The sequence below is a fragment of the Oryx dammah genome, unplaced genomic scaffold (genome assembly GCF_014754425.2).
Source record: "Oryx dammah isolate SB20612 unplaced genomic scaffold, SCBI_Odam_1.1 HiC_scaffold_20, whole genome shotgun sequence".
Taxonomy (NCBI): Eukaryota; Metazoa; Chordata; class Mammalia; order Artiodactyla; family Bovidae; genus Oryx; species Oryx dammah.
In genome coordinates this window covers 51267334-51295249 of record NW_024070204.1, presented here as the reverse complement: position 1 = coordinate 51295249, position 27916 = coordinate 51267334, and the positions used below count along the sequence as shown (strand labels likewise).

The 27916-nt window shown below is 40.0% G+C and overlaps 1 protein-coding gene across 1 annotated transcript in view; it reads left to right on the top strand.

The window, feature by feature from the left end:
- The window catches only part of PDE4D (phosphodiesterase 4D), a 377805-nt gene that overhangs the window by 26623 nt on the left and 323266 nt on the right, over positions 1–27916 (top strand). The window lies entirely within an intron of this gene.

Genomic DNA, 27916 nt, shown 5'->3' with positions numbered 1-27916 from the left:
ATGCAAATTCTCTTCTACAAGGCTTTCCTCTGAGGGTCACTTTCTCTGTTTGGCCTTGTGAAATTAGACCTTTCCTGATGGATTGGAGCTGAGTGTGTCCTTGTTGTCAAGGGCGGCTTGAAGTTTGTGGAATAGTTTACCTGAAGCTTGCAAGTGCCAATTCCAGGCACCAAGATGCTACGTTCAGAGACTAAATTAGCTTTCTTCAGAGCCACAGCAAAAAACGATACAACTAGATTGATTACTTGAAAGTGCCTTCTCAAGTTTTTTTTTTTTTTTTTCCCCTTGAGCCAATTTGTTCTCCCAGTGGTGTCACTGTTACAGAAGTTAGTCTATTTCTGTATTCTCATTTTATGAATAGGAATCATCTGAATATAGCCATAGACATCTAGCTGAGACCATTTTTCTCAAAACTACAAAGGCAGGGAAAATTCCCAACTGTACTTCTTCCAAATGTCAAGAAGGGCCTTAAGAACTTATTTCTGTAATCTGTTGAACTATTTATATTATTTATATGAATACTGCCATTGGTTGTAAGTATGCTTATATCTAGTCATTGATAAGGGCTTGGGAAATTGTGAGAAAATCAAGGCAGTCTGCTGCCATCTAGCTTTTTCTGTTTCCATCTTCAGGAGTTTCCTCCATAGTATTACAGAAATATACTTTTTTTAAAGAAGCAACTCCTCTTTCATCCTTGGGAGGGAGACATTGTATTGGTACTGCAATATCTCTTTTTTAAAGTTATACTTATTTTACTTGTGTCTTTTTTAAAATTTAAGATGAATGGTCTAAATCCACTATAATAACTAAGCATCAACGCCCCATCCAATGGGGGCAAAATTTTTTTTTCAATAGTAAAGATTAATAAATCAACATGACCCTTGGGGAGACCGTGAAACAGATGCAGTTCTCTTTTGTCATCTTGTTTTTCCAGAGTCTAGGTGCTTCCCAATCTTTGCAGCTGTCTCCTCTGCAAAGTGTGTATTTTGCTGTTTGCAGATTCCAAATGTTGGTATTCTTCAGGGCCTGGTTCCCGTGCTCTGAGCCAGGAAGGCAATATGAGCTCTGCCACTTGATATGTTTATTGGGCTCTTGTACTGTCCTGTACTAGACTCCGCTGGACTCTAAGGAAACAGAGGTGAATAAAAAAACATGGCCCCTCTCCTCCAGCATCTGATAAGCCTTAAATGCATCACCCCCAAATTAAATCCGTGATTAGAGGAAGTGCACCAAAGGAGAAGTAAAGATTCCAAACCATATTATAAAGCGGAGAACCAATTAATTTGGGGGTGGGAAATCAAAGCTTCTGGGAGGAAATATGCAAGCTGAGAGATGAAGTGTGCACAGGAATTAGCTAATTGGAAAATAATAATAGAATATTTATGTGGAAAAAAATATGTACTAAGAACAAAAAGAGGTGGGGAAGGCCAGGTGAACAAGTCATTTTTCCTAATGAGTGACTAATTGGTTTATCTCTTCAAGGATGATGTGCCTACAGTGTAATTAATCACTCAGCTGTAAGAACAAATGGATCCCTAGGAATGGGGGCAGGAGGAGAAGGCCTGGTTAGCATTATGTGGCCATGTTAATATAGTTCTGCTTTGCCTGTTCAGTTCAGTTCAGTTCAGTCGCTCAGTTGTGTCTGACTCTTTGCGACCCCATGAATCGCAGCACGCCAGGCCTCCCTGTCCATCACCAACTCCCAGAGTTCACCCAAACTCATGTCCATTGAGTTGGTGATGCCGTCCAGCCATCTCATCCTCTATCGTCCCCTTCTCCTCCTGCCCCCAATCCCTCCCAGCATCAGAGTCTTTTCCAATGAGTCAGCTCTTCACATGAGGTGACCAAAGTACTGGAGTTTCAGCCTTAGCATCATTCCTTCCAAAGAACACCCAGGGCTGATCTCCTTCAGAATGGACTGGTTGGATCTCCTTGCAGTCCAAGGGACTCTCAAGAGTCTTCTCCAACACCACAGTTCAAAAGCATCAGTTCTTCTGTGCTCAGCCTTTTTCACAGTCCAACTCTCACATCCATACATGACCACTGGAAAAACCATAGCCTTGACTAGACGGACCTTTGTTGGCAAAGTAATGTCTCTGCTTTTGAATATGCTATCTAGGTTGATCATAACTTTCCTTCCAAGGAATAAACCTCAGTAAAACAATAGTGGTACCAAAATGTGGTTGCTTTAGTTTTCTCAATGTCCTTCAAACTAACGTAAAATATAAATCCTAAATTTTAATTTAGGATTAATTAATTTAATTCTTAAATCCTAAATCCTATCATAAACACTAAATCCATAGTGTAACCACTATGCTTACCTAGCAAACACAGTGTCAGGAGACATTCTCCAGATCAACTCCTCCAACTTGTTTCTCCTAATTTCTTCTCACTGAGCTGCTTTTGTCAAATTGCCAGCCCTACAAAGGCTATCAGACTTGGGTAGAAAGGACACTGTTAAATCTGGGGCTGCTCCAAGATGTAAAGATTCTATGTGTTTTGTGTGTAAGCTAAATGAGATACATCTTTTGTATCTAAAAGAGAACCCCATAGCTTAGCATTCAACAAACAAGTAAGGCTACCTGTTGTTCAGATAAATAGATAAATTATTCTATTTAAAGACTTTGCAGCTTTGGATCAATGTAAACAAAACCTTCACATGTCATCTATTATATGCTGAATCTCAAAAGAAATGATACAAATGACCTCATTTATAAAACAGAAGCAGATTCACAGACAGAACAAATTTATGGTGGCCAGGGTAATGGGGGAAAGAGATAGTTAGGGTTTGGGATGGATATATACACACTGCTATATTTTAAGTGGATAGCCAACAAGGACCTACTGGATAGTACAGGGAACTCTGCTTAATGTTATGTGGTAGCCTGGATGGGAGGGGAATTTGAGGAGATTGGATACATATATATGTATGACCGAGTCCCTTTGCTGTCCACATGAGACTATCACAACATTGTTAATCAGCTTTACTCCAATGTAAAATAAAAAGTAAAAAAAAAAAAATAGCTTTTTCTTTGACAATATATTATTTTCATTGTAATGTATTATATACAATTTTGTATGTACTTAATGAGATTACTGTCCTGGGATTTTAGGATGTGTAGAAAATACAATTAAGGCATTAAAATTAAATATAAATTATCCCCACCAGAAATACTCCTAGGTGGTTATTTACTAAAGCATCTTGAATCCAACAGATCAAGGAAAAACTCCCCAAAGAGACTGTAATTAGAACTGTTTAGGACTTGGCAGAACTGGAACCAAAACTTCTGCATAAAAATGAATAATGCCTTGGGCTATGAAAATTATAAAATCTGAAGCTCTAATAGCAGCAATACAACAACTGGGTTTAATTGTCTGATAGTGAGCTGGAGAGAGGCACACTCAGCTTCCTGAATCTATGTTAGAAATATATGGGATTCTTGGCAACTGGGGATTGTTAAGTGGTACTCTGTCCAAGGAATGTAAAACATTTTTAAAAAACTAAAAATAAAACAGTTGGACGACAAACATTCTATGCCATCTTCACGATTGGAGAAGGCAATCACAGTAATGTTTATATGAAGACTACCAGTGGATTCCTCATGAGTTCCACCCTTTCCATCTAACTTTTAATATTTCCCTTCCTTGAAAAATTGTTAATAATAATCCCCAGGGGAAAAGAAAGAAGATAACAGATTCTCTTAGTCTTGAAAAAATTGTTAATAATAATCCCTGGGGGAAAAGAAAGAGGATAACAGAGATTCTCTTAGTGATGAGTGATTTATGTTGAAATAGCCAGCTCACTCTCCCTCACTTCCTTTTTGGAGCATTAAAGGGTAGCGAGGAGAGGGATTCCCTGGTGGCTCAGTGGTAAAGAATCCGCCTGCAGTACTGGAGACACAGGTTCGATCCCTGGTTCAGGAAGATCTCCTAGAGAAGGAAATGGCAACCCACTCCAGTATTCTTACTTGGGAAATCCCATGGACAGAGAAGCCTGGCAAGCTACAGCCCATAGGGTTGCACGAGTCAGACAAGACTTAGTGACTAAACAATAGCAGCAGCCTTTTTTTTTTTTAATTTATGTACTTATTAAATTGAGGTATAGTTGATTTACAGTGTTATTTTTGTTTCAGGTGTACGTGTGTGTGTGTGCGTCTGTGTGTGTATGATGGTGGGAGTGTTAGTTGCTCAGTTTTGTTCAACTCTGTGATCCCATGGACTGTAGTCCACCAGGTTCCTCTGTCCATGGAATTTTCTAGGCAAGAATACTATAGTGGGTTGCAATTCTCTTCTCCGGGGGATCTTCCCATATAGGAATTGAACCCAAGTCTCCTGCATTACAGGCAGATTCTTTATTATAGTCTGAGCCACCAGGGAAGCCCATATGTATATATTATATATATTTGTGTGCATGTGTATATATGTATATTCTCTTTCTGATTCTTTCTCTTACAGGTAATTGCAAAATACTTGGGCTATATAATAGGTCCTTGTGGTTCCTTGCTTCCTTTTGACCTAGGGAACTGAATTAGTGGGCTTGTAACTGGATTTTGATTAGAGAGCATTCTCTGGCCACAGAAAAGGTTTTCTTTGTGGAAAACTCAAACTGTCACCTTTAGTGTGTCAGTTTTAAATGCTTTCAGCTATGAGTAACAAGAAACCTGGACCAACAATGGCTTGAACCAATAGGGGTTACTTAAAAAAATTTTTTTTTAAATTTTGTATTAACAATGTTGTGATAGTTTCAGGTGAATAGTGAAGGGACTCAGTCATACCACCCATGTATCCATTCTCCCCCAAACTCCCCTCCCGTCTAGGCTGCCACGTAACACTGAGCAGAGTTCCGTGTGATAGACCGTGGGTCCTTCCCCCTACAACCATAAACTTGTTATCAAAGTCTATCAGGCTGTTTTTGTTTTGTAAGTTCATCTGTATAATTATTTTTTAGATTCTACTTATAAGGGGTGTCGTACAATATTTCTCATTCTCTATCTGACTTACCTCACTCAGTATGACACTCTCTAGGTCCATACACATTGCTACAAATAGCATTATCTCATTATTTTTCATGGCCGAGTAATATTCCATTGTATATCTGTGCCACATCGTCTTTATCCACTCTTCTGTTGATGGACATTTAGGTTGCTTCCATGTCTTGACTATTGTAAGCAGTGTAGCAATGAACATTGGGGTGCATGTATCTTTTTGTATCATGTTTTTCTCCAGACATATGCCCAGGAGTGGGATTGCAGGGTCATATGTTAGCTCTATTTTTAGTTTTTTAAGGAACCTCCATAATGTTCTCCGTAGTGACTGTACCAGTTTACATTCCCACCAACAGTGTAGGGAGGGTTACTTTTAAATAAGTGGCCACTGGAAGCATTTCAGTTGTTGTATGATGTTATTACCATTTGCAGAAGGCCAGCATCTAGGAAATTTTCTTGGCCTTTCCCTCATGCTGGCAAGATGGCCTTTCTTGTCCTTTCCCTCATGATGACAAGATGGTACTTCAGCTTTAGACATCATATCTGTGTTACATGCAGTGAGGGGTCGGGAGGGGAAGATCAGCTCTAGTCACATCTGCTCAACCTCCAGAAGCGCAAAACATTCCCCAAAGCCTTCAAAAGACTTCAGCTTGTAGCCCATTAGCCAGAACTATGCCATATGGCCATCTCTAGTGGGAAGGAGATTAGAAAATTAATATTTGCTTTCTAGTCTCTATAATACACACAGAAAGGGTGAAGGGAGTTAGAAAACACTATGAACCAGACTATTAGAATTTTGGCCACATTTGGCCTATATTGTCGGGATCGAACCCAGGTCTCCCACATTGTAGACAGATGCTTTACCGTCTGAGTCACCAGGGACGTCCTTAATGGATTACTTTCAGAGACTTAAAGTAACTTACTAAGGTGGAAAAGAGAATAGGGAAGAACTAAGATCTTTGTGCCAAATGCAGAGTAAACCTTGGAAAGGGTAATTGGAAGGGGAAATAAACTAGAATTGACCTAAAAATGTCTTAAAGTCAGATCTTACAAAATTTTTGGCAAACCTTTCAAACTGTATTATCGTAATGTGGATAATAAGAACATTTCTGCTAGTTTTCACAACTGTCACCAAAAAATTTGGTTAAAAAAAAGGCATGTGTGTGTATATATGTGTGTGTGTGCCTAACATTAGCCATCTATACTTGTTTAAAGTAGAAAGAAAATGTATACTATTTGGGGGATAAAAATAATCAACCAAAATAATCATTAATGACTCTTAGTCATCTAGCCATGATTTACGCCTTGTCTATAAGATGAACAAAAGAATAAATAATAATCGATAATTGTTTGATATATTTTAATCATATTTGTCCTCTGAAACAATTGATGTCAAATAGATCAGCTTTGATCAACTCAGTAAGTGGTTTATTCAGTACCCATAATGCTGTGAGTCCTCTGTTAAAGGGGTGGATTTAGGATTTAGGGAGTGAGGAAATCTGCAGAGAAAGATAAAATAAGAGAGGGCCAGGTAAGCTGGCTATGGCTCGGGAACCAGGAACCACAGTTGTTTGGAAGGATGTGTAACAGGTTGATGAAGGTAATGCTGAAATAAACTAACTTTTGCTTAGTTTTGAAAATGATGTTTTTCTTAGAAAAATATACGAGAGGACAACAGAAGTTGGAGATAGAGGTCTGTGTTTGAGTAATTTATAGTGACTTTGTTTTATTAGAATCATAGGAAAGGAAACTTGAACGTGAACATCTGGTATATAGAGGGCCTTGAATGAGAGAATGAGGAAGTTAACATGATACAGTGGGCCTTTGGATTCTGAAGAGAGAGCCTTGATTTTAAGGAAGTATCTGCAATTATAAAACACAGTTTTTCAAAAGACTATCAAAATAACCCTGGGGGAAAATATTATGACATTCAGAGATAAGAGCATGTGTCATAGGAAAAACGTGAGGGTTATAGACTGTGTCTTCCCCAAATTTGTATGTTGAGTGCTTACTGCAGCACTTCAATATATATTGGAGATAGGGCATTTAAACAGGTGCCTAAGAAGGCTGAGAACCTAAGAATTGGTGCTTTAGAACTGTGGTGTTGGAGAAGATCTTGAGAGTCCCTTGGACTGCAAGGAGATCCAACCAATCAATTCTAAGGGAAATCAACCCTGAATATTCATTGGAAGGACTGATGCTGAAGCTCCAATACTTTGGCCATCTGATGCAAAGAACTGACTCAATGGAAAAGACCTTGATGCTGGGAAAGATTGAAGTCAGGACAAGGGGATGGCAGAGGATGAGATGGTTGGATAGCATCACTGACTCGATGGACATGAGTTTGAGCAAGCTCCGGGAGATGGTGAAGGACAGGGAAACCTGGCGTCCTGCAGTCCATGGGGTCATGAAGAATCAGACACAACTAAACGACTGAACAACAAAAGGTAGAGTCAGGTCATATGAATGGACCTTAGGCCAATTTGACTGATGCCCCAGTAGAAGGAGAAGATTAGAACACAGGCACAGAAAGGCCATGTGAAGACAAAGAGAGAAGATGGCCATCTACAAGTCAAGGAGAGAAGTCACCAGAAGAAACCAATCCTGCCCACACCTTGATCTGAATTTCCAGCTTCCAGAACTATGAGAAAGTAAACTTCTGTTATTTAAGCCCCCCAGTCTGTGGTATTTGTTATGTCAGTCTTAGCAAACCAATACAATGAGTAAATATTATTTTTGTTAGGAAAAGAATAATCAGATAATAAATTAAGTTCATGGATGTGGAAACAGAATGAAGGTCGTTTCTGGAAATGTATCAGTGTTGTTGTTCAGTCACTAAGTCGTGTCTGACTCTTTGTGACCCAGTGGACTGCAGCACACCGGGCTTCCCTGTCCTTCACTACCTCCAGGAGTTTGCTCAAACTCATGTCCATTGAGTCGGTGATGCCAAACAACTATCTCATCCTTTCTCACCCCCTTCTCATCCTGCCATCAATCTTTCCTAGCATCAGGGTCTTTTCCAGTGAGTTGGCTCTTCGCATCAGGTGGCCAAAGTATTGGAGCTTCAGCTTCAGCGTTAGTCCTTCCAATGATGGTTGATTTCCTTTAGGATTGACTGGTTTGATTTCCTTGCAGTTCAAAGGACTCTTAAGAGCCTTCTCCAACATCGCAATTTGAAAGCATCAATTCTTCAGCGCTCCACCTTCTTTATGGTCCAACTCTCACATCTATTCATGACTATAACAACTTGAAATTTGCAATGAATGAAATGGGGTGTGGAAATGAAAAGTCGGTCATGACTGAACTGTAGACTGGGAAATGGAAAAGTGGAGAAGGACAGTGTGTCGGTGGAACAAAAGGATGGATGTGGTCTCAGCCATGTTCTCATTGAGAGGGGTTGGGTCCTCAGAGTAGAAGCATCCATCAGGAAGTGAGAAGTGTGTGTCAGACATGAAGACACTGATGAGATGGCCAGGGAAGCCAGTGTTGAGTATAAACAGAAGTTCCACAGCCTGAACAACCAATGAACGAATTGTACATCTCTTTTTAATTCACTGAAGCAGCATGATCGAATTGGTCAATGTAGTTTGTATATGTACTTTCAGTAACAGGCAGATTTCTTTTAACTTAAAGCCAAATAAGCACACTAAGAGACTTTATCTTCATGAGGTCAATGGCGACAATTTCCTTTGAAAAGAAAAAAATAATGGTTTTTGTGTCTTGACCTTTTTACACAAAGCTAAGACCAAAAAGGCAAATACTTCATTAAAAGGTAGAATGATTTGAATCTATACAAGTATAAATATCTGAGCTTAGAGTCTTTCCCAAGAGCAGATTTTTATTGGCATTAGTTGGGAGTGGAAGAGTCTCCAGACATGCTTCTCACCCTCCTCCCCCCACAGGAAAAAGCATGTTGTGGAAGGAACTGATATGAGTGCCACAAAGAACAGGTCACCTGGGGCCAGTTCAGGGACAGCATTCAAAGCATCTCCCAATGGTGAAAGGATCGTATTTTCCCTAGGGAAAATAAGGGAAGATTGGCTTCAATTACACATTTCACTTCTGTGCCAGATTTTGCTTAAACGCTACCCTCTGGGAAAATCAAGAAATTTAGAATCAGTTTTCCAAATCAAGTGAGTACCCCATGCTTTTAGTTCTCATTTCTGAAGTGTCCCGTTTATCCTCAAGAGTAATGCTTGGCTGATGTGCTTGCATGAATTGTTTACATTGTTGATTAATGTGACAAACATATTAAATATAGAACTCCCAGTTTTCATCCTGAAGGGCTTACACATAATAGCAACAACCTTTAGCAAAGTACCCTGTTATTTATTCATAGAATGGCTTTGACTCATTTAACAACACTCTGTAGTTAATTTGTAGATTACTTTTTGACCTTTCACAATTATACTTGGCTGTTATGTTCCTACACGGAGAAGGCAATGGCACCCCACTCCAGTACTTTTGCCTGGAAAATCCCATGAACAGAAGAGCCTGGTGGTCTGCAGTCCATGGGGTCGCTAAGAGTCGGACACCACTCAGTGACTTCACTTTCACTTTTCACTTTCATGCGTTGGAGAAGGAAATGGCAACCCACTCCAGTGTTCTTGCCTGGAGAATCCCAGGGACAGGGGAGCCTGGTAGGCTGCCGTCTATGGGGTCACACAGAGTCGGACATGACTGGAGCGACTTAGCAGTAGCAGTATGTTCCCACAAAGGATAGCATTTTTGTTGTTGTTTAGTATTGATCAGTTTCTCTTAATGTGTTCAAGACTATTATGTCTAGAGATAAATGTAAGTAGCTGTTTGGTTAAAATGACCCAAACCTTCCAGATATTTGTTTCTTTCAGAAAGATTTTGAGTACCCACAATGTTTGGGGCAATGCTGTAGGTGCTGGGGAGATGATGCTGCATGAGAACCAGTCATTGCTTATTTTATATTATTTTGAATTCTTGTACAACTCATAAAGTTCAAGTTGTTGGAGGAAGGATGAAAATCAAAGAACAAAAAATAATGAGAGAATTTTTTAAACCAGCTTGTTTTGTCCTGGAGTGAATACAGATATGCTCAATTTTATACATTCAGTATACCTAAAGACTTATCATGGTTGTTAATCCAACTCATGACCTTTAGATATTACACTAATCTTAGTAATAAAAGATTAACCTCTGTCTGGTATATTCCATTGTCATAATGTATTTAAGGATTTCAGTGAGTATTTCGAGGAAAGAGAGCAACTCTTTTGAGGAGGGTTTCTTTCAGAAGTAAGCATAATGATTAAATTTAACTGAAATCTTACAAGATGGTGTGTGTCAGTGCCTTTCTCTAGAGGCTTTCCTAGCAAATGCCTCCTTAAAAACATTTGCATGGAACTCTCGTCTCTGCCACATTTGCCATATCCTGGGGCTCTAAATCAACAATACTGATTTTGTAGATGATCAAATTGGATAAGAAACAGCTCAAGACTTTCCTGTCCAGTAGGTGTAGTCTCATGGAAAATCACTTCTGAATCCAGCAAACAGAATGAGGCAACTAGTTGTAGCCCACTGGAAAATCCTCGAGGAAGTCCCTGACTTGCCAGGCTCCTTTTCTCCCTCGTACTCTTGGACTTGGCGAAGCAATCAAAATGGCTTTCCTCTCAAGGAGGACAGAGTCAGTGATTCAGTTACTGACAGCTGTTAGTAGAAGACATGTCCTGGCCACAGTCCAGGGCCTGTGAGGTCTGCTGGGCTGATAAATTGCCCCTCTGGATCCTTCTAGGCTTGCAGTTGTCTCAGATGAAAAGCTCAGGTTTAAGAGCTGCCAGAAAGTATTTGGCAAAGAGCCCACCTGTTTTTCTCAGGTACAGGTATTCAACTGAATTGATTCCTCAAAGAGATAAGTGAGGGTGAAAGTAAGTTCATTGTTGACCTTTCATAGTTCTGAACTTCTACTGAGGTAATGAATGTGAAAGTGATTTTTAAAATCACATTGCAAATGCAAGACACTTCTAGCTGTTGTTTCATTACCTGAAAAAAAAATAAGTAAAAATAAAGATGGCCACAAATTTTACCAAGGTCCCAAATGAGTGTACTCTGGTTCACTGTCATTTCAGCCTTCTATAAAATGTGGGCTCATCTAGGCTGTCGTTTATGAATCATGTAGTGAGTTGCTTTTCTTCGTTCTCCCATAATGCACTTGTGGAACTTGTGACACACGCATGTGAGAAATCTATGCAACTTTTCAAACAATGTAAAACAAATACTATCCAAGAGTTAGCCTAGCATTTAAAGAAAGCATCATAGAATAAATGCCTGAACAACAGCTATACTAATGTAATACTTACAGGTGCCAGCCTCATTCTAATATTTTCTGTATATTAAGGACTTCATTCCTCACAATCAACCTATGAGGTATATATTATTATTATCCCCATTTTACAGATGTGAAAAGTAAAGAATACAGGGATGATGTGATCTGTTTCAAATCACACAGGTAGTAAAAAATAGAATCAGAACTCAAATCCTACTCATGTCTCTAGAGTCTATACAATTAACCATTACAGCATATTATTTTGGGAGCTTCCCTGGTGGCTCAGATGGTAAAATCATCTGCTTGCAATGCTAGAGACCCGGGTTCAATCCCTGGATTGGGAAGACCCCCCTGGAGAAGGAAACGGCAACCCACTCCAGTACTCTTGCCTAGAAAATTCCATGGTGGAGGAACCTCGTAGGCTACAATCCAAGGGGTTGCAAAGAGTCGACTGAGTGTGTCCGACTGAGCATATCATTTTAAATATTAGTGTTAAATGAATGTTGTGCCATTTCTAATAAGAGACATAACAGTTTGTTATATATATTTCTTGTCTTCTCCTTTGGATCTAGGATCACATGTAATATGACCAGATTTTGACTCATAGGAGACTTCTGTGATGATTAAGTATGTGAAAGTCTACATTTATAGAACATTTATGCATTGTTAAATGTTTTACCTTACCATTATCTCATTTGATCCCCTTACTAATCCTTGTGTACATAGGGATTTATCCTTATTTTTCAGATGAAGAAACAGATCAGAAAGATTCAACAGTTAGTTCAATTTCACATCAGTAGGATACAGCATGGAGAAGGCAATGACAACCCACTCCAGTACTCCTGCCTGGAAAATCCCATGGACGGAGGAGCCTGGTAGACTGCTGTCCATGGGGTCGCACAGAGTCGGACATGACTGAAGCGACTTAGCATTCATGCATGCATTGGAGAAGGAAATGGCAACCCACTCCAGTATTCTTGCCTGGAGAATCCCAGGGACAGAGGAGCCTGGTGGGCTGCCATCTATGGGGTCGCACAGAGTCAGACACGACTGAGCAATGCAGCAGCAGCAGCAGTTCTCAGAAATCAAATATACTAGCTGTTGATCTCTAGCACTTTTCCCAGTATATCAGACTGCTCACTCATTTGGGGGGTGGGGGGACTGAAAAGATGTTTAAGAATCCCAGTAAAATTGAAAAAGCTTTTTAGAAACATTTAAAGTAATCTGAGAATACTCCTCACTAAAGCAGAAGCTGAAAATGCGTTCTGTGAACAGTGAACTTGGTTAAGCAATTGCACACAGCTAGGTTCCGGCTTAGTAATTTTCAGTGTCACATTTCTCAGCCTGCAATATGTGAACATTTTGATGGGATGAGTCTCAAGTGCTCTTTTGCTTTATGCCGCTGCTTTTTAAAGGAAGCTTATTGTACTTGTTCATCATCCTCCTTTTCCACTCAATCCCAGAAGCTGTGTTGCTAATTATTGACCCAGGCAAGCTTCAAAGAGGACAAAAGCAGCTAAAATTGGAGTGCTCTTGATATAGAATCACAATGCAATTTCCATTTTTCAGGAAAAGCGAGGCATTTTTAGCTGTAGGGTTCAGAGACCATTCAGTTATACGGGCACTTGAGTTTCTGCTAAAGAATCACAATTCAGTTTTTTTAAAAAAACAAACTTTTTTTGGTATTTCATTCACAGCCAGGTTCTTGGGTGTGTGTGGGTGTGGGTGTGTGTGTGTGAGAGAGAGAGAGAGAGAGAGAGGGAGAGAAACAAAGACAGAATCAGAGATAAAGACAGCGAGAAAATTTTTTTTTCCTTCTCAATCAACATGTAAGCAGGGAAGAATAATATTCATTAAATCCATAGCTATTTCTTGAAGACTTGCCAAGAGTAAAGAGTAGTACTAGATAAAGAGGGAGATGTTTAGATGTTATCTTATCACAGGACCTGACACAAGATAGACGCTCCAGAAATATTTGTGAAAGAGAAATAAGCTATACCATGAACTTAGAATCTATTCAAGAAATCACAAAATCATTAAATATTTGAGAACTGGAAGGACATTTAGGAATCATCTTATGCAGCTCTTTTATTTGAGAGGTGAAGCAATCAAGACTCAGACAGGTTCTAAGAATTTTCCAAGAACACATATATTTAGAAGGAGCATCCTTTTCCATCATAACATCATAACATGTTTCAGAGATTATACATATGTCAGTGTTTACAATGCAGGGCATCATGTGAGAAGATCTGATGATTATTCTAAAACAGTGCTACCTAATGGAAGTATCATGCATACCATATATGTAATTTACAAATTTTAATAGCCACATTAAAAAATTTTAAACTAAATTATAAGAATATATTTTAATAAAATATATCTAAAATATTTTAAGATCAATATGTAATCAATATAAACTTTGTTAATGAATTATCTTATATTCTTTTTTCATACTAAATCTTCAAACTCCAGAGTGTCTGTTACCCTTTGGACACATTTCAATTTGGACTAACCGTATTTTAAGTACTTAATAGCTACACGTGGCTTTGGGCTACTCTATTAGATAGTATAGCTCTAGAATCATCAAGAAAAATAGTTATGCATTTTTAAAGCTGTAGTGCCTTTATTATTGCTTATTTTTACAGTTTGATTTTGAGGTAAAACCACAAAAATAAAACCTAACTCAAACTGACTCAATGGGATATAGACAAAGTAGAAAAAATTTATAACCATTAGAGAATTGAATCAACAGGTACAATTTTAATGCCTCCCAAAATAAGGAAATAAATAAGCCATCAAAAATATTGACACAGATAAGTTCATATTTATACCAAAATTTCTAAGAAGATGTAAATTCTGCATTCTACAACCTGTCTCCTTTTGCAGGTAGCTGTTCACAAATATTTGCAGTGCTCACAGAAACTAAAATTGATGAGTTTTTTAGAAATGCGTTCAGACAGTAATCGTCTTCCAATAATATGGAGCAATATACAAATTTATTTCCTTATAAAAATGGAGAGTTGGCTATATTTTGATAAATGGCAGGGAGCTGCTATTTAATAACCAGCTGCCTCTGTCCTCCCTTCCACCTACTTAATATTAAATATATAAAAATGAAGGTAGGAAAAAGTTTCCTATCATAGGACTCTAAGCTCACTATTTTTAGAGGTTTATAGACCAAAAAATAGAGACTTTTTCTTTCTTGCTATTCTCCACATTCCTGTTTATAACAAGAAATTCTGCAAAAGCAGAGAGATCCCTGGCATTGTTCAGTGTTCAGATCCACAGAGGTTGATGTGACTGTGGGTTTGAATATCACCTTGACCTTTTCTTGGATCTTTATTCAGGATCCTAATATGTTGGTGGGATTTTCCTCTTTTAAGTTCTTCAGCTCTTGAAGTAAAACCAGGGCTGGCATGAGAAAGAAAGGGGGAAAGGCAAGGGGCTGAACAGAAAATAAATTAGGTCACACTTCTGGAGGCTTCTGAATTTCGTGCAATACAATCCCTGTGATCACTTCATACCCAACTTTTTAAAGGATTATTACAGGTTCCTTTTATTCACTGGCTCAGAGACTAAATCAGTAGAGTTCCACAGCCGTTTCCTCTAAAGCTTATTCTGACTCTCTATATAGTATCACATTAATGATAGTTTTTTCTTATCAATTATCTTATAGCAATTACAGCCTTCTAGGATTTATTTTTAATTTCTTAGTCCTTTTACTGATCCTACTTACAGGCATGAACTCTTAGTAGTGTCAGTACAGTGAGGAAAATAGACAAGTGTATAAGTTAGAATGCTTGTAGCTGGAAGAGAAAACTTGAACTCAACTGGCTTCCAGTCCCCGCTGGGGAGGCAAGTAGCAGCTCAACCACTCAGTGACTCTGACGTCATCAAAGGCCCGAGAATCTTTTCCATCTTTATTTTTTGCCTTCCTCAAGTGTTGGTGGTTTTTCTGACATCTTCCTCCATGATCTTATAACGTCTGTCACAAGTCTAGCTATCAAAGGCAGATATCCCTGACTAGTTTAAAAAAAAAAAAAAAAAAAGATTTCTTTCTTTTATATCTTTTTTTTAAGACACAGAAAAATTCTTCCCAAACAGACTCTCCTAACTTCTCTTCAATGTCTCATTGGTCAGAATTGCATTCCATGCCAGTGTCCTAATCACTACTGCCGAAATACACCTTTATAATTAGCTGAAACAATCAGGTTTCCTTCGTGGGAGCTGAGGCTGAGGCCCAGCTTCTCATAGGAACATGGCTACAAACATGCAGATATTTGAATTACACTAAGGGTCTAGATGGGCTTCCTGTGTAGCTGAGACAGTAAAGAATCTACCTGCTAGGCGCAAGGCTTGGGTTCAATCCCTGGGTTGGGAAGATCCCCTGAAGGAGGGCATGGCAACCCACTCCAGTATTCTTGACTGGAGAATCCCCATGGACAGAGGAGCCTGGAGGGCTTACAGCCCATGGGGTCGCAAACAGTCGGACATGACTGAGCGACTAAGCACAGCGAAGCATGCCAGAGTCTAGCTAAAGATGGGATGGCTCTTGGCTCTTGATTAGAGTCAGCTGCAAATTAATCAGAAATTGCAGTATAGGATAATAAGTGCTGTCAGGAAGCATATAAGTCCAAGATGCTGTAGAAACACTTTCCAGGCCTCTCAGGGCGAGAGGGAAAGGCAAGAGTCAGAGCAGTCTTCTAAAGAAAGTGTTATCTGACCTAAGATATAATGGACAAGAGGAGATAACTAAGAGGAGGGTCATGGGAGGAGAATGAGAGTACCAGATGGACAGAACACCATGTTCAAATGACTGGGAATAAGAGAGAACAAAATGGGTTTGGGGAGGTGCAGAAAATCATTCTCTATTTTAAGACAGAGAACACAAGGTGGGCATTAATCTGAAATAGGCTAGAGAAATCTACTGAGCTAAATAATAAAAGATCTAAGAAGTCAAATAGAAATTTACACTTCATCCTGCTGCAGTCAGGAGCCAATAAAGCATTTAAGATCAGATGACATATATGAACTTAAAAAAAAATTCTCTTTGGCTGTTGGGGGAAATTGGTTTGTAAATGGTTAAGACCGGAGATAGGTGGAACAGGTGAGAATCAGTTACAATCTTCCCATGGGGAAATGTGATGGGGCTGCAGAGAGGTGGATAGATTTGATTGATATCCAAAAATCCTAAGTTTTGATGAAGTGGGACTTAGTTCATAGGAGGTGAAGGGTGTAGAGATCAATAATCACTCAGATTTCTGGCTTGGGCAACTAGGAAAATGGAGAAACATTTACTGAGTTAGAGTCTATAAAGGAGAAGCTGATTTGGAGGGGAAGTGGGTTGATTTAAATTGTACCTGATTAGATTGAGGGACCTATATTCCTTTTGAAATTCAAGATAGATATTGCTGTTCTTAAAATTCCGTTAGATGCTGAAGGATGTATTAACCAATAAGTGATGCAGAAGAATACTAGAGGTACTAAAATTCGTTGCAGAAGGTGATATGCAAAGGAGAGGGTTACCGTTTACAGAAGGAAGTGCTTCCTCCTAAGGAAAAGAGTGGGGGCACCTGAAATTCCTTAAAAACGATGAAAAATGTAGTTTAATCTTGCCTGTAAAAATTAGACAAATGGGATTTGTAAAGGGCTGGGAGGAACTGTATGCTACGTAAGGCAGATTTGAGGAATGGTATTGACTGGATTTCTAGGGCAAGTTGAATGGGTATAATAAAATATAAAGTTTTTGGACTGATTGAATTGGTCAGAACTCTTGGAATCCCAAGAGAAAATACTTATTCATATTAACTAATTTGATCTTTCAGTGTATGGTGTGTTAGTTAGCTGTTGATACAGTAATGCTACATAGCAACCAACCACAGAATACCAGTAGTGTAACAACAGGTATTTGTGTCTTGCTCGTAGGTCTGCTAGTGGGTTGGGGTGGTGCTGTTTCAGGTGGCAGATCACCTTCTTGTTTGTTCTCATGATTTTTCTTCTTATTGGACCAGTCAGTTTTTTGGACCTGTTCTTGTCATGGCATAGTAAACAACTCCCAGTATGGCAAGAGGAATCACTTGTAACTTGTAAGGCCTCAGCTTGGAAGAGGCGAGTATATTTGAGCCCACATTCTACCGGTCAACCTATATAATATGGCCAAGCTCAGTATCATTTAAAGGGTAGAAGGGTGAGGAAGGTTGTAAATATTTCATGAATGACCACCTAATTCGTGATACACGGGTAAATAGAACCCTGGGATATCACGGAATTGAGTTAGAGTTAATAAAGGACCCTAACTTGATCAGCCACAGAACTGCTGAAACATCAGGTTTCTCAACCTGGTGTATCCCATTGGAATACCCAATGGGCTTCTTAAACAAACTCAGGAGAACAGTCCATGCTCCTTTTTTGCCCTATGCTGCTTCTTTCCAAAGAAATCTCATGGGTTCATAAACTTCTCATTAAACTAATTATTGGTCAGAATCAGGAACAGCCGTGTGATAACCGTCCTTGGTCATGATGCGTTCTTTTTGGTCTCATTCAACAGTATCAGGCCCTTTTTCTAGGACTGCTTAAAGGTTGATATTACCTCCCTCACCAGCACTAATGAAGTGATAAGAACTAAAGCAATAAAAAATGATTGTATTATTTTCCTTAACATGTATTTTTTGTACTTCTTCTAAAAGTCCAGCACATTTATAAAAGGCAAGCTATGGCATTATACTGGTTATTATACCAATATAATGTCTTAATTATCTCTGAGAAAAAAATACATGGCCCATGGGAGTGATGTAATTTTCCCATCACTGCAGAGCTACATTGTCTACCCAAGGCTTGCAGACATCCTTCAGTTCAGTTCAGTTCAGTTCAGTTGCTCAGTCATGTCCGACTCTTTGCGACCCCATGAATCGCAGCACGCCAGGCCTCCCTGTCTATCACCAACTCCCAGAGTTCACTCAGTCTCACATCCATCGAGTCAGTGATGCCATCCAGCCATCTCATCCTCGGTCGTCCCCTTCTCCTCCTGCCCCCAATCCGTCCCAGCATTAAGAGTCTTTTCCAATGAGTCAACCCTTTGCGTGAGGTGTCCAAAGTACTGGACCTTCAACTTTAGCATCATTCCTTCCAAAGAAATCCCAGGGTTGATCTCCTTCAGAAAGGACTGGTTGGATCTCTGGTTGACTCTCAAGAGTCTTCTCAACACCACAGTTCAAAAGCATCAATTCTTCGGCGCTCAGCCTTCTTCACAGTCCAACTCTCACATCTATACATGACCACAGGAAAAACCATTGCCTTGACTAGACAGACTTTAGCCGGCAAAGTAATGTCTCTGCTTTTGAATATACTATCTAGGTTGGTCATAACTTTTCTTCCAAGGAGTAAGCGTCTTTTAATTTCGTGGCTGCAGTCACCATCTGCAGTGATTTTGGAGCCCCCAAAAATAAAGTCTGACACTGTTTCCACTGTTTCCCCATCTATTTCCCATGAAGTGATGGGACCAGATGCCATGATCTTCGTTTTCTGAATGTTGAGCTTTAAGCCAACTTTTTCACTCTCCTCTTTCACTTTCATCAAGAGGCTTTTTAGCTCCTCTTCACTTTCTGCCATAAGAGTGGTGTCATCTGCATATCTGAGGTTATTGATATTTCTCCCGGCAATCTTGATTCCAGCTTGTGCTTCTTCCAGTCCAGCGTTTCTCATGTTGTACTCTGCATATAAGTTAAATAAGCAGGGTGACAATATACAGCCTTGACGGACTCCTTTTCCTATTTGGAACCAGTCTGTTGTTCCATGTCCAGTTCTAACTGTTGCTTCCTGACCTGTTGCATACAGATTTCTCAGGAGGCAGGTTAGGTGGTCTGGTATTCCCATCTCTTTCAGAATTTTCCACAGTTTCTTGTGATCCACACAGACATCCTTAAACTATGTTATCTCCAAATCTCTACTTAACTGCTGCATAAGCAAGAGATTTGAACCACTTTTTGAGTTCCTAAATTGACGATAACTGTAGTTGCATTAATTGATCTGTAAATTCTCAAGCCCAAATAGTCTCATGGCCCTCCAGTAGAACCTGTAGTGCTGTGTGTGTCTGTGTGTGTGTGTGTCTTTTAAGAAAACACGTGGTATTGTCATATAATGCGTCAAGGGAGCTCACTTCCTGCTTCTCTACACTTCCCAAATTCCACTCAGCCCTTTTCTCATTTCATTCTGTGGCTTCTATGTTGCTAGTAATGACCAGTGACTCAAGAAGGCTGCAAACAGCAAACAGAGATTTCCTTTCCAAGCACAGTTCTGCCTTGAGGTTCCTTTTCCCACCACCAAGATGGAAATGTGTTGCTCCTCTTCTCTCTGTCCCGTAGACATTTCAGAGCAAAGCTCTGACTTCTCTTTCATTATTACTTTTCCACTACAGACGACTGTCTTTAGTGTTGAAGGAGGCCTTTGAGAGAGAGGAAAAAAGAGCAGGGGGAACATAAGAAGGAAGAAAGGCATAGTCTAGGTACCTTGGCAGGTATACTGTGAGAACCCATGAGGGTGCCAAGTTAGAGGAATAATAGTAGAAACAAAGCCAGAGAGGGGGTTAAAAGCTCAGTAGACATAATAAACAGACTGAACAGGTGCAGATAAAGTCAGGTCAAATTTAATATGAATATTGTAAGACCCTGTATTCTATGCCTGGGTCAAGTACTCTCCTGCTGGGGTGAGTCCTTAGAACAACAGACTTTGGAAACTGAATAACTTTAACTTATCTATGTGCTATAAATACATATATCAATAGAGTACTACTTGGGGCTTCCCAGGTGGCACTAGCGATAAAAGACCCTGCCTGCCAATGCTGGAGACATAGAGATGTGGATTTGATCTCTGAGTTGGGAAGATCCCCTGGAGAAGGGCATTGCTACCCACTCCAGTATTCTTGCCTGGAGAATCCCATAGTCAAAGGAGACTGGTGGGTCACAGTCCGTAGCATCACTGAGAGTCAGGCACGGCTAAAGTGACTTAGCACCACACAGCAGTACGCTACTTAATTGGTTTGTCTTAATGAAAAAACAACAAAAGCCTTCAACAAATCATTGTTTGGTTGATGGGTTGAACGAATGGACAACGAGTAAGGGAGAGAGGGAGGAAAGAATGTGTGGAAGGAAGGAGAGAAGGGAGGAAAAAAGGAGGAAAGAGACGAAGAGGAGTGGGAGGAAATAAAGGAGGGAGATTAAAATAAAGGGAAATATGTCTTCTAATTTCAATATTGTTAAAAGTCAAATTCATTATTGATAAATTCTGCACCCTCTTGACCAAATCTTACGGTACTTTTTATTCCAATCTCCACAACACGTTTGTCGTGTCCTATTGTGCTATATTCATAAAATGATATTTAGATTTTAAAGAGATGATTAACATAATTAGCAGCTCAGAGGCTTTTTGCTGGAGACAAAATATGGATAAGAAATTATATCAAATAAGTATAATTAAAAGTCAGTACTTCTAAGTTGAAATTCAGTAAGTTATGATGGTTAAAAATATTTTACTCTATTTTTGTTCCTGTTTAAGGGTTTCTTAAAAATAATAGCTTATACTTATTGAGTGCCCATAAAATATGGAAACATAGAAAATGTTTTATATTTTAATAGGCCAAATATATCTTTTGATATGATTTATTATCACCCATGTTTCCAGTCATGTATTGTTTTATTTAGGCTGTTGGTTAGTATTAATATTTCTCTCACTTTATCACCACCTCACCCCTAACGAGTGAGTTTACCTACACACACGCATGTGCGCACACACACACACCCACACACACGCAAACACTTCCCGTTTCTGCAGTTGGAATTCTTTCCGTCATGTTATTCTAGAATAGGAGAGCACAAGATTGGCCACAGAAACTCAGGAAGGTGTGGCTGGGGAACTGACCAGGACTATCCTAGCATTTATGGGTGTGGGCCAGGTGGCCCCGCCACTGACCCTTGGCTGTGGTTTTGCTTCATTGCTTTGGAAGTGGTGTGGAGAGTTTTGTTTTACTTTTTGGTGTTTCTCTTGGTTCTTGTAGAACTGACTCAAGGTTTAGAAGGTATCCTCCCACCTGCATTTGGAAAACTTCATTTTGAAAACCTTTCATGATACGGAAAGTTTAAAGTCATTGAAAAACTTTTACAATAACATATGTTGAAACACTTTCACAGTAGAATACTTTATTGCCTTTCCCAGCAGAATTTTAGCTGTATATAATGCATGATATATATATAGTGAATGAATTTAAGAGACAAAACTACATCAGGTATTATGACTATGCTGCTGCTGCTGCTGCTAAGTCGCTTCAGTCGTGTCCGACTCTGTGCGACCCCAGAGACGGCAGTCCACCAGGCTCCCCCGTCCCTGGGATTCGCCAGGCAAGAACACTGGAGTGGGTTGCCATTTCCTTCTCCAATGCTTGAAAGTGAAACGTGAACATGAAGTCACTCAGTCGTCTGACTCCTAGCGACCCCATGGACTGCAGCCTACCTCAAAAATATTGGTTTTATGCAGACTTTGTTGATATTTTACCCATGCATATGAAAGAAAAAAAATGCAGAATCGTGGCTGCAGTTTATATCGGATCAGTCTAAAGCCAGCCATAGTCATGTAATTTCCATGATTTTCTCCCCAGCAATGGAAAATTACTGTCAGCTGAACTGGTGTCTACAGACTGTGAGCAAATTTCTATTTCCTTTGCACAACTGAGTGTTTGAAACTTTTTTCAATCTGTAAAATTACCATTAAAGGTCAGAGATTAGTTTTTCATGCATGATGAATTCCATTTGCTTTAAAAGTATTATACCAGGAAAGTAGACTTTTTTCTCCTGACTTTAGAACCAAATTAGAATTCAAATATTCAGGTTTGAGTCAACCCCAAACCATTTCCTTTCATTTAGTTTCCCTTGGCAAAATGGTATTTTTTTAATGCGAAAGAAAGATTTATGAAAAAATATGTATGTATATTTATTCTCTTTTATTTGAAATTAGCATGCAGTCTGAAGATACTGAGTGCCAATTCCATGGCTGAGTTTAACTTGTCTTTCATTAGACTCTAACCACTTTGAAAGCAGGGACTTTGTTTTTTAAATAAATATCCTTCATAATTGATAACCTGGTATTTTTTTTCCCCTTGTCTTAACTAATGGCTGAACAAAATGAACATAAAGGCTGTGTGTGCTCTTTCTTCTTATGGGAAAAATTTCCCAACTCCTTGATTGGAGGTAAAATATCTTAAAGATTAATCTGCATGTAGATTGAGTTAAACTACTATAATATCAGCCACCATCTTGTGCAGAAAGAGGTTGGGCTTCCATAATTTATCTTTAATGCATTGCTATTAATTACAAAGACAGTACATCCAGAAGTTGTGGAATGAGCAGTAAAAAAACAAAATCTCACCTGATATTCTACCACAATAACACAATTATAATTTAACACTTTTTCATACTACTTTACATATTTTCTCTTTCCATAAATTGTAGTCGATCTGTAAATGTGCTTTTATGCTCTGCTTCACTGACTAAAGGAGAATGTTTTCCCCTCTTCCAGAACCTTTTTTGCTTTTTAATGATTTCTTTGGTGTGTTTGAAATAATTTCAACTTAACTTATTGCATATATAGATCTTTCTTGACTTAGGATGGGTTATGGCCAAATAAACTCATTGTTACGTTGAAAACACTGGAAATAAAAAATCCATTGAGTACAACTAACCTATGGAACATCAGAGCTTAGCCCAGCCTATGTTACATAAAGAAAGCTGAGTGCTGAAGAATTCATGCTTTTGAACTGTGGTGTTCAAGACAACTCTTGAGAGTCCCTTGAACTGCAAGAAGATACAACCAGTCCATCCTAAAGGAAGTCAGTCCTGACTGTTAGTTGGAAGGACTGATGCTCAACCTGAAACTCCAATCCTTTGGTCACTTGATGTGAAGAACTAACTCATTGGAAAAGACCCCGATGCTGGGAAAGATTGAAGGCAGGAGGAGAAAGGGAAAACAGAGGATGAGATGGTTGGATGGCATCATCAACTTGATGGACATGGGTTTGAGCAAGCTCCAGGATTTGGACAGGGAGGCCTGGCGTGCTGCAGTCCATGGGTTTGCAAAGAATTGGACACGACTGAGCGACTGAACTGAACTGAACTGATGTTACATGTGGTTAGAATATTTACATTAGCCTTCCTGGTGGCTCAGATGGTAAAGAATCTACCCACAGTGCAGGAGACCTGAGTTCAATCCCTGGGTCGAGAAGATCTCCTGGAGAAGGGAATGGCTCCACTATTCATGCCTGGAGAATTCCATGGACAGAAGAGCCTGGCAGGCTGCAGTCTATGGGGTTGCATAGAGTCAGACATGATGGAACAACTAACACTTTCACAGTTTGGCAAAATCATCTAACACAAAGCCTATTTTATATTAAAGTGTTGAATGTCTCATGTAATTTACTGAATACTGCATTAGATTGAAAACCAGAATGGTTGTGTGGGTAGAGAATGGTTCTAAGTGTATTGGTTGTTTTTGCTCATGATCAGATGGCTGACTGGGAGCCATGGCCCACCATCATGAGAGAGTGTCATACCACATGTTGCTAGCCCAGGAAAAAAGATCAAAATTCAAAATTTCAGATACAATTATTACTGAATGTTTATTTTCTTTAACACCACTGTAAAGTTGAAAAATCATAAGTCATATCTTATAAGACCTTGTAGCTTGGGAACCTTATATCTTATAAGCAGCTGCCCCTCAGGGAAAGCACAGATTTTGCTTTCAAATATCAAGGAAAATACAGAGAATTTTATGATTTTAATTGATCACTGCTTGTGAAAGTGTCAAAAATTGATCACTGCTTTTAATCTCACTTTCTTACCCATGAAGAGGTATGTGTCCCTAGCTGTGTGGCCTAACTCTCTAAGCAAAGTTATTCAACTGTACTGTAGCTCAATTTCCACATCTGTAAATGAGGATAACATACAGGGTAGGACTAAAGCTATATTTGTTACTGTTAGTCTGAAACTTCCTCTAATCTGACAGGAAAGATCAAAACCATTCACTAGGTATGTAATAAACTATGTGGCAGTTCTTGAAATGCTATCAGGATATCCCACACCAGAAGAACTGGGAGTTAGGGTATTCTTTCTCAAAATACCTGCCATTAATTAACTGAGAAATGCATTCCATTCTCTGTCATTTGTCAAAGCTCTATGACTCCTGGCTTATTATACAAAAAAAAAAAAAGGAGAACTATCTGTCAAGGAGGAAGTAAGATCAGTGGCAGCCAAAATTCCACATGTGCTTTCATCTTACTGCCTTCCAAGAGGCTGAGATCAGACACCGCACCCGGGCATCTGCTTCGGTTTGAGGACTAACTGGGTCCTGAGACCACCATCATCGCAGAGGACCTGAAAATATCAGAAAGTAGAAGGAATAGCTTCTGGTGAGCCTGTCTGCTCTCAGCTCTGAGAATATCCAGCTGCATAACCTCAAGGGAGCAACATGGAAAAAATATTAAGGAAATTCTTTGGACGTGAGAGCTTTGCGTTTCCTATGAGCAACGCATCTTCCGCCCTTCTCTCGCCCGCATCCCAATTGTCCTCACGTCATGTCTTCCTGCTCATTCAGTGGCTAGGCCCAGTGAGCCAGAGCCTCAAGATGTTTATGAATATTAAAAAAAAAGAGAGATTAGGTCAGACTGAAATTGACTGTGTCTGCAGAGTCACGTTATGCTGCAGAGACTGAAAGTGGGATGGACTTAAAAATATGTCTCCTTAATGAAAAGGCTGTTGGGAAAGCCTGCTGATCCCCTGCCTAGGTGCTGCTATCTAAGTGTGGCAATGTGTTAATTGATTTCCGTGAAGAGCTGTTAAAAAAAAAAAAAGGCATTGACTGGCTTCCCTCCCACTGACTGATGGAGGCAGATGACACATGCTCGCTGGCCCTGTTTGCCTCCTCTCATCAGTGGTGTGAAGGCAGCTGCTTCTAGAGGTCCAGAATGGGGTCTTCCCAGAACCTGCCTTGGATTGGGTTCCCCATCATGCCAGTTTCTCCCCACCAAGCCAATGGGTGCTCTCGAAGTCTATGGAAGCACCAAGAAATGTTTTCGTTGGCTGAGATGTGCTCTCTCCTGCTAGAGGCAGCTGGTATGTGAAGAGGGAATGTCACCAACTGCTTGGTCTCAAATTATCAGCCTGCTCTGACAGCTGAGTGAACGATGGCACATGCCTGTCGTCTAGCACCAAGGCCATGACCAGTGTTTCTTGAGTGACCACAGTTTCAATCCCTGAAGTAGACTTGGAAATATTCCACTGAGACCCGAAGGCAGCACTTGAGCCTGGCATCCGATTTTGGAGTTAAGTGTCTGAAAATGGGCTTTCTTGTTCCTTTACCTCTGCTTTTGAACTGTGCTGTTGGAGAAGACTCTTGAGAGTTCCTTGGACTGCAAGGAGATCCAACCAGTCCATTCTGAAGGATATCAGTCCTGAGTGTTCATTGGAAGGACTGACGCTAAAGCTGAAACTCCAATGCTTTGGCCACCTCATGTGAAGAGTTGACTCATTGGAAAAGACTCTGATGCTGGGAGGGATTGGGGGCAGGAAGAGAAGGGGATGACAGAGGGTGAGATGGCTGGATGGCATCACCGACTCGATGGACATGGGTTTGGGTGGACTCCAGGAGTTGGTGATGGACAGGGAGGCCTGGCGTGCTGCGATTCATGGGGTCGCAAAGAGTTGGACACGACTGAGCAACTGAACTGAACTGAACTGATGAACAGAGGGGCCTGGTGGGCTACAGTCTGAGGGGTCTCAAGTGTTGGACACGCCTTAGCAACTAAACCACCACCACCATGTGTAAAGCAGCAGATGTTTTCATAGAGGGGAGAAAGGCGGGTATTTATTATGGCACCTGTTTACCTTAGACCAGCCACCATGACAAGTTCACAGCCATTATCAGTTAAGTTTGGTGAAGGTCACTTCCTCCATCCACAGCTGAACTGACACTAACCACGTTCTAGACTTCATTATGCACAGCTGTCCTGTGGATAAGTTCATTGATATTGTTGCTTGGTTGCTGGGTTGTGTTGGACTCTTTGCGACTGCATGGACCCTGCCAGGCTCCTCTGTCCATAGGCTTTCCCAGGCAAGAATACTGGAGTGGGTTGCCATTTCCTTCTCCAGAGGATCTCCCTGACCCAGGGAGAAAGCCCATGTCTCCTGCTTTGGCACGTGGATTCTTTACCACTGAGTCACCAGGGAAGCCCAGATAAGTAGGGCTTAAAAGTAGGACATAGGTGGTTTTTAAAAGTTAACTAGAGATAACCTTTCCTCTTCCACATAAGTCAGGATTATTTCCGCACTTCTTCTGCATGTAGACATATATACATTGTGAAATGAGTGCCACAGTCAAATTAATGAACACTTCCATCACCTCATAGTTAACTCTGTTTTTTTGATGTGTGTAAGATCACTTAAAATCTATTTTCTCAGCGAATGTTTGTATACAATACAGCACTTTCAGTGTTCACTGTGCTATACATTAGATCTCCAGAACTCATTTATCCTATAACTGAAAGTGTGTACCCTTCGATCAAAATCTACCCATGTTCCCCACTCCCCAGCCCTTGGTTACTACTATTTCTACTTTCTATGAGTTTTTTTTTTTAATTCCACGTATGAACAAGATTACACACTATTTATCTTTTTCCGTCTAGCTTACTTCACTTACCATAGTGCCCTCCAAGTTCATCAGTTCAGTTCAGTTCAGTCGCTCAGTCGTGTCCGACTGTTTGCGACCCTGTGAGTCGCAGCACGCCATCAACACTGTATCCAATGGCAGGGTTTCCTTACTTCACATAGCTGAATAATATTCTGTTGTGTTTATGTGCCCCACTTTCTTGATCCATTCATCAGTAGATGGGCACTCAGCTTGTTTCTGTATCTTGGCTCTGGTAAGTAATGCTTCAATAGACATGGGAGTGCAGATCTATCTTCAAGATAGTGATTTCATTTCCTTTGGATATATACCAAGTAGTAGGATTGTTGACAGAGAAGGCAACGGCACCCCACTCCAGTACTCTTGCCTGGAAAAACCCATGGACGGAGGAGCCTGCTAAGCTGCAGTCCATGGGGTCGAGAAGAGTCGGACAGACTGAGCGACTTCACTTTCACTTTTCACTTTCATGCATTGGGGAAGGAAATGGCAACCCACTCCAGTGTTCTTGCCTGGAGAATTGCAGGGATGGGGGAGCCTGGTGGGCTGCCATCTATGGGGTCGCACAGAGTCAGACACGACTGAAGTGACTTAGCAGCAGCAGCAGCAGCAGCAGGATTGTTGAGTCATGTGATGGTTCTATTTTTTGAGGAACCTCTATACTGTTTTCCATAATGGCTGCACAAATTTACATCCCCACACAAAGGTTTTGTTTTCTCCACACCGTTTCCAACACTTTTTTTTTTCCTTTTTGATAAAAGTTATCTTGATAGGTATATCTCATTGTGGCTTTGAACTACATTTCCCTGATAATTAGTGATGTTGAGTACCTCTTTATATACCTTTTGTATGTCTTCTTTTGGAGGTTTTATGCCCTATCTTTAATCAGATTATTTGGAGTGCTTTTTGTTGTTGTTTTTGT